Below are 12,358 nucleotides of genomic sequence, written 5' to 3'. Positions count from 1 at the left end.
GACCTGCACTCTCTCACCACCGAGAGAGTGAGCCTGGGGCTCAGGAAGGGCAGCTCAACTCAGCTTTTCCGAGGGTCACATCCATGCTATCTATTCTATTTTATTCTATTCCATTCCATTCCATTCCATTCCATTCCATTCCATTCCATTCTGCTTACTGGCTTCCAACTGTATTTTGTTCTGTTACAATTTGAAAAAAACGAAAACCTACATAAAACAGGCAAAAGTTCCTCGACTACTCAGGTGAATGAACACACACACATAACCTGTGAACTGCTTTACTCCTTATAATGTGTCCCCATCTTACAGATAAGGAAACTGAGACGCGAAGTTAGATAACTTGCCAAGGACACAGCCCGCCTTCAGGGACACAGGTGCCCCCTGGGCAGACCTCCCACCTCAAGATGACACAGAAACACACCTTGTGGGCCTGGGTTCCCTCCCGTTTTTGAAGGTCTGCTCCCTTCTGATCCTTCTGCTCTCAGCCCAAACCTCATTCTCAGGCATTCCTTGAGCCGCCTCAGTACAGGAGCCCCCCAAGTGCTCCAGAAGATCACACTACTTGTGCCCTCCAAAGCTTATCACGTTGGAGACTTCATCGCTATTTTTTCTAAATCTGCATTTTTAGTTACTGGCTCTACTCCCCACTTTAATCCCAATGTCCCGAACAGAGTTAGAGTTCCAGAAAGATTGCATAAACAGGTACATGCAAAAGGAGCAAGATTTGGGCTTGTCCAGATACAATGAGCAAGGTGGTCAGGAGTGTTTCAGGAGGAGAGGACAGGCGAGCAAAGGCACAGAGGTATAAAAACATGGTGTAGACCAAGGCACACAGACGTCTGCACCCTGTGCTTCTCGGTAGGGCTGGCAGGATGGACTGGAGAGGTGGATGGCCTGGAATTAAGGGCCTTGAATGCCAGCTAAGGAGTTTGGGCTTTACCAGCAGACCATGGGGAGCTAGTGAAGGAAGCAGAGAAATGGCAGGATACCCACTCTGGTTTTGGGGGATTGACCTGGCCAGGCAGGGATCGGGATCAGGGAGAGGCTAGGGCAGGAGGCCCCATAGGACCTAGCTGAGGGCTCATCCCAGCAAGGAAGGTCCAGGGACCTGGAGAAGAGGAGGGGCAAAGGAGGCCCAATCCTGGTCCTTTAGCTGGCAGTACATGGGTGCAGGGAGAATATGAGCTGCACCTGGTGGCAAGACTGAGAGAGAAGGAGCCCCCCCATGATCTGAAGGAGTGCCCTAGGGTCTGAAGGAGCCCCCATGATCTGACGAATCCCCCTATAATCTGAAGGACTCCCCCACCCCATGATCTGAAATGGCCCAGATGCATTTTCTACAAATCAGAGCAGCTCAGGATCTTTGTTTTCTATTTTTCCCCCAGCCCACTTCAGAGCAATGCGGAGCAGATTGTGTTTCCAAACACATCACAAGAATCTGCAGTGGAAGTTGGAAGAATAACCCCAGGCTTCTTGGTCTAATTCTCAAGGTCAACTGATATCATTAGAATAACATGAACTCAATTTGAGTTACAGCAGGGAAATCACGTTAGGAAATATGGGTCACTCATCGCTGAGGAATGAAGCTGTTACCTCGCGCGATCGCAAACGCGCTCAGAAACTCGTCACCCGTTCTCATCCCGTGGTTCGGGCTGGCTCCTAACAATGGAGTCACCCACGAAAACCAAAGACCACTTGGAGAGGGAGGGAGACGTGCGGCTGAGCAGGGACCGGCCTGCAGCCTCAGAGCCAGCCAGAAGGGCGGGGACGTCCGGGAACAAAGGGCAGATTTGTTCCCGTTGATTTTCATTGAGAAGCGTTCGCTGTGATTTTTGAGATTTTCCTTAAAAGCCACAGTGGGACACAGGCAGAGGGAAAGGCCCTGAGATCACTGAACAGGCAAAACCTGGTGCTCAGTCTGCCAGGGAGGACTGGTGAAGGGGAGAAACAGCCAGCGCATGCCCAGAAGCTGGCCCCAGCACTAGCTTGCGTCGAGGGTAAGCCTCTTGACCCAGAGGTGTAACCAAGGGTCGCGGACCAGGTGTAGTGCACTGGAGGGGCAAGACCATCCACTTTGTAAAAGGAACCCCAGCTGCCTAGTACCAGCCCCCAGCAGCACAGCAGGAATGCGGCCCTCCGTTGCAGGATCTCCCAAAGTTTCAATGAAAACTAGACATTCAGAGCTTTCTATGAAATCTGCTTGTTAGAAGAATGGTGGCGACTAATTAAAAATATTTTCAAGGTGCCTGGCTGGCTCAGTCAGTAGAGTGTGCAACTCTTGGTCTTGAGGTTGTGAGTTTGAGCCCCAAGTTGAGTGCAGAGATGGCTTAAAAATAAAATCTTAAAAAAATATATTTTGGTGCTGTTGCATCTACACAACACGTGTCTGGGTGTTGCCAGTTTGTGACTTTCAGGGTGGAGAAAAACTCACTCCTACTCTGCCGGGAACTTAAGGCCTGGGGTTCAACCCGGGGCTCCATGGACTCCCCCTGTCACGCTGGGGCTCTGCTCTGGAGCCAACCTGGACCAGGCCTCCAGCCCCTTGTGGTGGACGCCCTGGTGCGCCCACGCCCCCTCCGGAGCTGAAGCCCTTGGCAGACAGCAGCTAGGAGACAGTGGGCCCTGCTCTCCACGGAGCGGTTCCTAGTCCTGCCCTCAGCTGAAAGAGACCCTTCAGGCACAGACACACCCTCCCTGGAGTAGCCCACATCTGATGGCTGATGCTGGGAGCTGATGGTACAGTGGAGCTCACTGTCCCGACCCAGAGTTCCTCAGCTTGATACTCTGGGCCCCGGGGTTCTTGGTCGTGGAGGAAGAGGGCTTTGTTCCGTGTGTCGAAGGATGTTTAACAGCCTCTACCCACTAGATGCCAGTAGCAACCCCCAGTTGTGACAACCAAAAATGTTTCCAGACATTGCCAAATGTCCCCCAAGAGGCAAAGTTGCTCCCACATGAGAACCACTGCCGCCCTAGCCCATTAGAAGTCCCTGGAGCCACAGCTGGGGGAGACCCCAGCCTGGGCCCTTCCCAGGCCTCCTCCCCAGGGAACTGGGGATCCAAACCAGGGCCAGGGGTGGTACGGGACAGTGGAAGGAGCCCACACGGGGTCCAGAGACACCGCCTCGGGGCCCAGGGCCACCTGGCACATGTCTGCCCTTCCCTGCCTCAGTGTCCTCGTAGGAAACGCACCTTCCGACCTCCCAGGGATTGGCGGGTGTGAGAGTATTTTGACAAAATAAAAGTATGGTGAGGAAGTACAATAGAACTGATTCATATCTACAGCTAGGTGTCTTACCCAAATTCAGCGAAGTGAGCTCAGCCAGACAGAGCGACAGAAAAACAGGCACACAGAGGGGCCTTTATTCACGCTGTCACCCTTCCTTAGCCTCCACCACCCCAGGGAAAGGGAAGCCACAGCTAAAATGCCCAAGAAACAAAATTAATTAAATTATGGGGACCTACTAGATTCTAATAATTGACAGGGTCTTCAAGGTAAATTTTACTCGGTAAAATGTAGGAGCGATTTTGCCTTATATGGCCACTTTCCTAACCTGCAGTCGCATGTGACTTGGCTTTTTTATTTTTTACTCCAAAAAAGCGAATAAAAAGCCGATCAGAGAAAGTCTGGCTAATGCGACAAGCCCATTCCACCAGCAGTGGGCAGCAGAAACGGGAGAAGAAAAGTTTGCCTCTGGAACACCTGGTGAAAGCCTGCTCGGGGGCTCCGCCTTCCTCCACCGCCTGCCCTCCATCCTTCCCTCCCTGGAACAGAAGGGAAGCAGCGAGATCCTGAAATAGCCTCACTCCCAGCGGTGAGGCAGGAAGCCACCAGCCCCAAGACTGAAAGCCATCATGCAACTGACACAGAAAGCCCGCCACTGCCCGTGTCATTTACCTCCGGGGGACGCGCAGCCGCCCACGCAGCCGGGGAGGGGAGCCTGGCGGGGGTCCGCCAGGGGCGCGCTTCCCCGGAGACATCCCAAAGAAGGCAGGATGGGGGGAGTGCGATCGGTTGTTCCAGGGCGAGTGGCTTCCTCGCACCCACCCCGAAACCCCTCCCTCCGGCTCTCCCCTCCCAGACCCACGGGCTCAGCTCGGTTTACCCCGGGGTAAGCAGCAGAGTCTACGGATTTTTCAGGGGCCATTAAACATGCGTGAGATCCAAACACACAAAACCAGGGTATTGACTAAAACATGAAAAGAGAATTACGAAATCAAAATGACTAATAATCTAATAATGTCAAAAATAAGACTCTAAAACCTTTCTAAAATGTTTAAAGCAAAGTAATTATACAAAATAATGTCGTTCAATGTAAGCTGATTTTGATGTTGATATAACATGGAGGTCTTAAATTCGCCCCCAAAACATGCTCCTGTCACCTCCTGGGGTAAAAATTCTCTTACCCTGCTGTATCTAAATGGGACATGAAGGCAGAAAATCTCTGAGCCCACACAGTGCCCTTCTTGAATCTGCAAGATAGCCCCAGAGACCCCACAGGGCACAAACACCGTGAGAGCCAGTGTTCTGAAGCTCTGGAGGGTATTACACAGATCTGGGTTCCTGGGAGCCACCACCTTGAGTCATCAGAGCCTGTGTGATCACCTGCTTTCATCTCGGCAAGTTTGGTGGAATGTTCTAGGCTATGAGTTAGGAGCAGAGTTCTGGGCCAAGACTTGCCCTCTGACTTAGAGGCAAAGGAAATGCAATACTTTCTGCATCAATGTCACTACAAAAATAGAGGAAAGCTGGGCCATTTTTACTCCAAAATAAAAATGGGGGGAGGCACATTTCCTTGTGAAAGAGGCCCAGTTCTTTGTGAAAGAAGAAACTCTTTTCACTGATTCCAGATGCAGATAAAGCATGCCCGCATCTTTCATCTTGGCATCCCATTTCATTCATTCCCCTTACCGGCCAGCCCTGGGAGGGGGGCACCTGACTTTGCAAGCCCCAAACTGGGTGCTTCCCACCTCTGACACTGGCATCCTCTGAGGTCCTGATGTCCTCCAGGAAATCACAGGCGGCCAGTGGAGGCAGCCTCTGGCACTGCTGGTTACCCTGGTTGGCAGAAATCTCTCTCCACAGTCGGTGGGCAGGGTTGTGTTTATTTTGCAATTAACAAAGAACAAAGGAAGTGGCAGGGGGCTTGGGGGTGGTGCTCGAGGCCTGCTTTTAGGGACCAGAATTTCTGCCTTGCCCCTGGTTCTGTTGACTGCAGGTCTGGGGCGTGGGCTGGGAGGGATGTCAATGCCCTCAATGATTTCACAGCCATCTGCATCTCTTTTGGCCAGGTCACCAGCTGTGCAGATGGGCCTGTTCTCCAAGAGAGGCAAGGGGCAAAGCACGGTTCAGACAGGCCTCCGGGCCTGCATGGGTCTGGGGTGATGAGTACAGGTGCCCCTTTACCCATCGGGGGTGCCTTCGGGAGACCAACGAACCAAGGGATTCTGGCTGGGCAAGTCTCAGAGAACAACCCCTGCTGGTTCTTTGTCATGCCATCTTCAGAGTGGGCACCAGGTCCCTGTGCGCCACATGAGGTTGTGGCAGACCCCTGGTCATGAAAGCAGGGAAATTTGGGGGGCACAGGCGGTGCTGATACAGAAGATAGGGCTCCAAATTACCCTCAGTAAACAAAGCAAATTATATTTACTTCCACGGGAGCCTGAGATTTTGACAGCAAAGAGAGACTTATGCTGGAGTTGTTGCTGCATTTATATTTAATAAATTTAAGAGAGAGATGAAATAGACTTTAGCAAGGCTAGTGAAATATTTATAAAAGCACACCAAAGCCATGTAAGGGAGAGAGAGGGAAATAAAACAGCTCACATGTGGGATCAAATCGAGCAAGCCAGCTTTTAACCTGACAGCTCCCTAGCACTGCGGGCAAGAAAGCTGCCAACGGGCCACAGATGCACCACACCTGAGCTAGCCGGGAAGCAGAGGGAGGTTTGGAGAGGGGAGGTGGGATGGGACGGTGGTGTGTGCACAAGGCATAGCCAGCTCCGTGAGGTCCAGGGCATCTGTCACACCTGCCCAGCTGCTCAGGTGCGCCTGGCACCTTGCAATGCCAGCCAGAGCAGGTTCTCCTGCCGCTGGCCTACGTCCAGTCAAGCCTGTGGCCTGGTTGGAGCATGCAAGGCCCCTGGGAAGCCTCACAGACAGATGGAGGCTGGATACCCCTGGGCTTCCATCTCGCCGGGAGAGCCGGTCTGTCCTCCAGCGACTGTCCCAGGAAGGTCTGGTCTTGAAGGGAAACAGGTAGGTTTGTTGGTTTGCAGATTCGTAACGTTTTGAAATACACAAGTAATATACACTCTTGGTGGAAAAAATCACTAGAAAACCCATTAACAAACACGCAAACCCTATCACCCATAATCTCAACCACTGTTGTCATTTCCAACCTGGCTGCATACCACTTATCAAGGGGTGGTTTTAATATTATTCAGGATTGTTTGGAAGTGAGTTCTACCTGATACTGACATGATACAGAACATGCTGGTCATTGTACTTCTCATCTCTTACCCTCAGCTCGGGGACCTTCCCTCCACCTGGAATATCCTTCTTTCCTGTCCTCATCCAAATCTAAGTTCATCTTATAGGCCCGTGTCAATCCTGTCTCCCCAAAAAGACATTCACAGCCACCGGCTGCCCCTGTGGCCCAGTTTTTCCTCTGCTGAACCCCCATATCATCTTTTCTGTTACCCTGTTCTCCTTCATTCTTAGACCATCTTGTTTGCTGACCATATTGAATATTGACTTTTCTTGTCTTCCCTGTCCCAGGCAAGATCCTGCTTGACCTTTCTCCCCCTCTCTCTGCCTTCATCAGTCACTCCCAGCACAACGTAGGCCCACAGTGGATTCCAGACAACACCCCACTCACAACCTGCCCAGGGTATCACATCACATCGATATTTGTCAGTTCCTCCTAGGGGCAGCCGGCTGATTTCGCAAAAATCAGGTTGGGGAAGACCAGCCCACCAAAGGCTCGGCTGACCCAGCTACTGAGGGGTGTTCTGAAAGTTTAGTTCCCCTCTTCTACTCTTTGCCCTACTAGGGCCACTTCTCATGCCAATGCATGGGCCGTCTGAAACTCTGCCTCCCCACTCAGTCTTGCACTTGACACAGCTGCAGGGAGCTCTGCTAGACTGATGTGTGTCTGACAATTCATTCAGCAAACCAGATTTGGTTATACAAATCCTCTGCACATTGGCTTTTGGGAACTGATGCAGATCCCCACTGGGCTGCGAAGGAAGCTCTGCAGCAACTCTGGGACATGGTCTGGGGCCCATCTCCCTGCCCATCCCCAGGCCACCCCCTCCAGCCTCTGAACTCATGATACTGGGCACCTCCTACTCTCTCCTGCCAGCTGACAGCCCCCCTCCTTCAAGCCCTGCCTAAATCTTCTGAGCCCCAACCCCAGGAGCAGGCTCACTTGAACATCTCCATGGAATGGCGGCGTGTCACGGGAGCCTGCCAGAAGCCAAAAAAAGAGGATCGCAGTGGGGCAGGCCTGGGCACTGTCCAAAGCTTCCCAGAGATCCTGAAGGAGGCACAAAACAAATTATAAGCACATCGCAAGGGACCAATAATCAGCTTCATGTCTCCCTACTCTCAACTTGCTGCCATGTGCTCCAGCCATGCAGAACCTTCTCGCTTCTTAGAACCCCTCCCATCCTCATTTCCAGGCCTCCGTAACCTCCACCTGGAGCACGTTCCCCTCCCTTCTCCCCCACTACCTTCTTTAAAAAAAAACAAAAACAAAAACAGCTTTATTGAGGCTTAACTGAGATGCAATAAATCACACACATTTGAAGAGCATATTGTGCTAAGTTTGGACCCACATAAACACCTCGGAAACCATCACCAGAGTCAAGGTAGTGAGCCTATCCATCACTCCCCGAAATTTCCTCCTGACGCTGTACCTCCTCCTCCATACCCTTTGGCCCAGTCCCCAGGCAACCACGCTCTACTTTCTGCCTCCACGGATTAGTTTACAGTTTCTGGAGTTTTATATACATTGACTCATATGACTCTTATCACTCATACACCCTTTTTATGTCAGGCTTCGTTCATTTGGCATCATGATTTTGAGATTCATCCATGTCATTGTGTTTATCAGTAGCTCATTCCTTTCTTTTGCTAAGTGTTCTTCTGTTGTATGGATATACGGCTTTGTATATCCACTCACGCATCTGTGGACATCTGGGTTGTTGCCAGTCAGTTGCTATTAAACATAAAGCTGCTAGGCACATTCATGTACAAGTTTTTGGATGGACATGTGCTTTTATCTCCGTAGGAGTAGAATGGTTGGGCTGTACAACAGGGCACATGTTTAAATTTTTAAGAAACTGCTAAACTTTTTCGAATCGGCAGCATAACAAGTATTCTGGTTTAACGGCATCCTCGCAAACACTTGGTATGGTCAGTCTTGTTCATTTTAGCTATTTTATTTTATTTTAATTTTTAAAGATTTTCTTTATTTATTTTTAGAGAGAGAGCTTACACGAGTCGGGGGAGGAGCAGAGGGAAAGGGAGAGAGAATCTGAAGCAGACTCCGTGCTGAGCGCTGAGCCCGACGCAGGGCTTGATCTCAAGACCCTGAGATCACGACCTCAGCGGAAACCAAGTGTTGTTCGCTTAACCGACTGAGCCTCCCAGGCGCCCCCCTTTTAACCATTTTAATAGGTGATTAGTGGTAATTTGTTGTGGCATTAATTTGCATTTCCCTAATGCCTAACGATGCTGAGCATTTTTGAAAGCTCTTTATATAGTCTAGAAACAAAGCTTTTATCAGATATGTGCTTGAAAACGTTCTATCATATTCTATAGTTTGTCTTTTTATCTCTAATAGTGTCTTTCAAAGAACAGAAGTTTTTAATGCCGAGGAAGTCCAATTTACTGATTTTTTTGCTTCTAGGGTTTTGGTGTCATTTCCAAGAAATCGTTGCCTAACACAAGCTCAAAATTTGTCTCCTGTGTTTTCTTTCGTGTTTTCTTCGGGATTTGTATGGCTTCATAATTTGCATTTAGGAGGCGCATCACCCATTCGAGGTTACATTTCATCTCTGATGAGGGGTATAAACCAGAGTTCATTTTTTGCACATGGATATCCAATTGTTTCAACACTGTTTGTTAAAACAACTATCTTTTCTCCACCTTTTCCCTTCTGTCAAAACTCAGTTGTCCGCATAGATGCTGAGCGCCCCGTTTCCGGGTTCTCTACTCTGTTCCATTCATCCCTTGATCTTTCCATCGGGACCACACTCTCTTGATTACTGTGGCTTTTTGTAAGCCTTGAAATCAGGTCATCTTCATCCCTAAATTTGTCTTTTGCAAAGTTTTTTTGGCTGCTCTGCTTCCCCCTTTGCACTTCTGAATGAATTTTAGGGTTAGCCTGTCAATTTCAACAGAAAAAAGCCTGCAGGGATTTTGATTGGGATTCCTTTGGATCTGCAGATAAATTTGAGACGGCATCTTAAAAATACTGAGTCTTCTGACCTGTGAACAAGGCATAGCTCTCTACTTCTCTCAGCAACGTTTTGAGGTTTTTAGCTCTCATGCATCTTTTGCCATATTTATTCCTCAGTATTTTTTTGTTATTAGTATAAATGGCATTTTTAATTTTAATTTCTTATTGTTCCTTGCTAGTATATAAAAATATAATTAATTTCTGTGTATTGATCTTGTATCCTGCCACCCTGCCCGTCTCATTAATTCTAGTGGCCGTTTTATAAATTGCATCAGATTTTCTACATAGACAATCATGTCATCTGCAAATGAAGATATTTTTACTTCTTTTCCAATATAGATGCCTTTTTTCTTTTTCTTTCTTTCTTTTTTTCTCTCTTTCTTCCTTTCTTCCTTCCTTCCTTTCTTTTTTTCTTTCTTTCTTCCTTCCCTTCTTTTTTTTCTTTGTTCTTTTTTTTTTTTTTTTTTTTTTCTTTTCTTTCTTTCTTTTCTTTCTTTCTTTCTTTCTTCTTTCTTCTTTCTTCCTCTCTTCCCTCCTTTGCTTCCCCTGACCCAACCTCCTCCCTTCCCCTTCCTCTCCCTTTCTCCTCCCCCTCCTCATTTCCTTCTCCTTCTTCTTTCTTCTCTCTCTCTCTCATTTCCCATTCTCTTTTCCCCATTTCGCCAGCTAGAACCTCTGGTACAGAACTGAACAGTAGCAGTGAGAGTGGACATCCTTGTCTTTTTCCTTATCTTAGGAGGAATGCATTCAGTTTTTCACCATTAAATGTAATATTAGCTATAGGATTTTCAAGTTAAAGAAGTTCACTTCTATGTCTAATTTGTTGAGAAGTTTTTGTATCAGGAAAGGATATTGAATTTTATCAAGTGCTTTTTCTGTGTCAGTTAAGGTGATCATATAGGGTTTTGTGACTAGTTCTTGAATATGGTCGATTGCATTGATTAATTTTCAAGTGTTAAACCGTCTTGGTCATGATATAGTATCCTTTTTAAAGGTTATTGGATTCAATTTCCTAAGATTTTGCTTAAAAATTTTACATCTAAACATGAAGGATATTAGTCTATAGCTTTTGCATGTCTGAAAAAGTCTATTTGCCTTCATTTTTTTTATTCTCATAAAATACACATAATTCATGAAGGAATTGGTCTGTAGCCTCCTTTTATTGTAGTGCTTTTCTCTGGTTTTGATATCAGGGTAATGCTAACCTCATAGGATGAGGTGGTAATATTCCCTCCTCTTCAATTTTCTAGAGGAGGTGTGTAAAATTGGTGTTATTTCTTTTTCTAATGTTTGATAGAATTCACTAAAAGGCACCAGGGCCTGCGGTTTTCTTTATGGGAATGTTTTTAATTACAAATTCAATTATTTTAAAAGACATAGAGAAATTCAGGTTACCTACTTCTTCTTGGATAAGATGTGGTAGTTTGTGACTTTCAAAGATTTTGTTCATTTCCTCTAAAATATTGAATGTATTGACATAGAGTTGTTCATAAGATTCTATTATCTTTTTTTAAGATTTATTTATTTATTTCAGAGGGGGGGAGGAGAGGGAGAGAATCTCAAGCAGACTCCACCTTGAGCACAGAGCCTGTCACAGGGCTTGATCCCCCCCCAACCCTGAGATCATGACCTGAGCCAAAACCAAGAGTCGAAAACTCAACCTACTGTGCCACCCAGGTGCCCCGAGTTTCTCTTATTATCATTTTAATATCTTTTTAATATCTTTAAAGTCTGTAGTGATGTTAACACTCTCATTACTGAGGCGCCAGTAATCTCAACAGACTCAGGGTAGAGTCTGCTTGAGATTCTCTCCCTCTCCCTCTGCCCTGCCCCACCCCACTCTCTCTCTTTAAAATAAATAAATAAATCTTTAAAAACAAAACAAAAAATACTCTCATTACTGATATTGGAAATTACTATACCCCCTCTGTCTTTGTTTTCTTTTGATCAGTCCAATCAGAGGTTTACTATTTTTTTAAAGATCTTATTTTGTTTATTTGACAGAGAGAGAGTGAGAACACAAGCAGGGAGAGCAGCTGACAGAGGGAAAAGCAAGGCAGAGGTAGAAGGAGAAGCAGACTCCCCATTGATCAAGGAGCTCAATGAGGGGCTCAATCCCAGGATCCTGGGATCATGACCTGAGCCGAAGGCAGACATTTAACCAACTGAGCCATCCAGGTGCCCCAGAATTTACTATTGTTATTGATCTCCTAAAGGACTAGCTTTTGGTTTCATTCATTTCCTCTATTTCTAGTTCATTGATTTCCACTGTGATTTTTATATTTGCTTTATTCTGCTTACTTTCAGCCTAATTTGCTCTTCTGTTTCTAGTTTTTTAAGGAAAGAGAAGAGATCATTGGTTTGAGAATGCTCTTCCTTTCTAATGGAGGCATCTAGTGCTATAAATATCTCTGTAAGCACTGCTTTGGAGCATCCCGCAAGCTGTGATGTAGTGTTTCATCATTTTCATTCAAAAAATACCTTCTAATTTTTTCCCCTTTTGATTTCTTCTTAGAGCCATGGGTTACTTAGAGGTATGTCTTTTTGTTTCCAAACATTGGTGTTCTTTCCAAAGATCTTTCTGTTACACATTCCTAATTTAATTCCATTGTGAGCAGATTTTTTTTTAATTTTTTTATTGTTATGTTAATCACCATATATTACATCATTAGTTTTTGGTGTAGTGTTCCATGATTCATTGTTTGTTCATAACACCCAGTGCTCCATGCAGAACGTGCCCTCCTCAATACCCATCACCAGGCTAACCCATCCCCCTCCCCCCCTCCCCTCTAGAACCCTCAGTTTGTTTTTCAGAGTCCATCATCTCTCATGGTTCGTCTCCCCCTCTGACATACTCCCCTTTTCTTCCTCTCCTGTTATCTTCTTCTTTT

At 46.8% G+C, this 12,358-nt stretch overlaps 1 long non-coding RNA gene across 2 annotated transcripts in view; it reads right to left on the bottom strand.

Annotated features, from left to right (window-relative positions):
- Nucleotides 1-5,235: 5,235 nt before the first annotated feature.
- LOC141371096 (uncharacterized) overlaps nt 5,236-12,358 on the bottom strand; it is a 54,782-nt gene continuing 47,659 nt past the window's right edge. For both annotated transcript variants that reach the window (XR_012375731.1, XR_012375732.1), the window contains exons 2-3: nt 7,431-7,538; nt 5,236-6,241 (exon numbers count right to left, since the gene is read on the bottom strand). This is a non-coding gene — a long non-coding RNA (uncharacterized lncRNA). The remainder of the gene's footprint in view (nt 6,242-7,430; nt 7,539-12,358) is intronic.

Source organism: Callorhinus ursinus, unplaced genomic scaffold, assembly GCF_003265705.2.
Source record: "Callorhinus ursinus isolate GAN/ISIS: 27379988/994484 unplaced genomic scaffold, GSC_fseal_2.0 scaffold56, whole genome shotgun sequence".
Taxonomy (NCBI): domain Eukaryota; kingdom Metazoa; phylum Chordata; class Mammalia; order Carnivora; family Otariidae; genus Callorhinus; species Callorhinus ursinus.
Note: the sequence above shows the minus strand (reverse complement) of the source record. Positions and strands in the feature narration are given on the sequence as shown.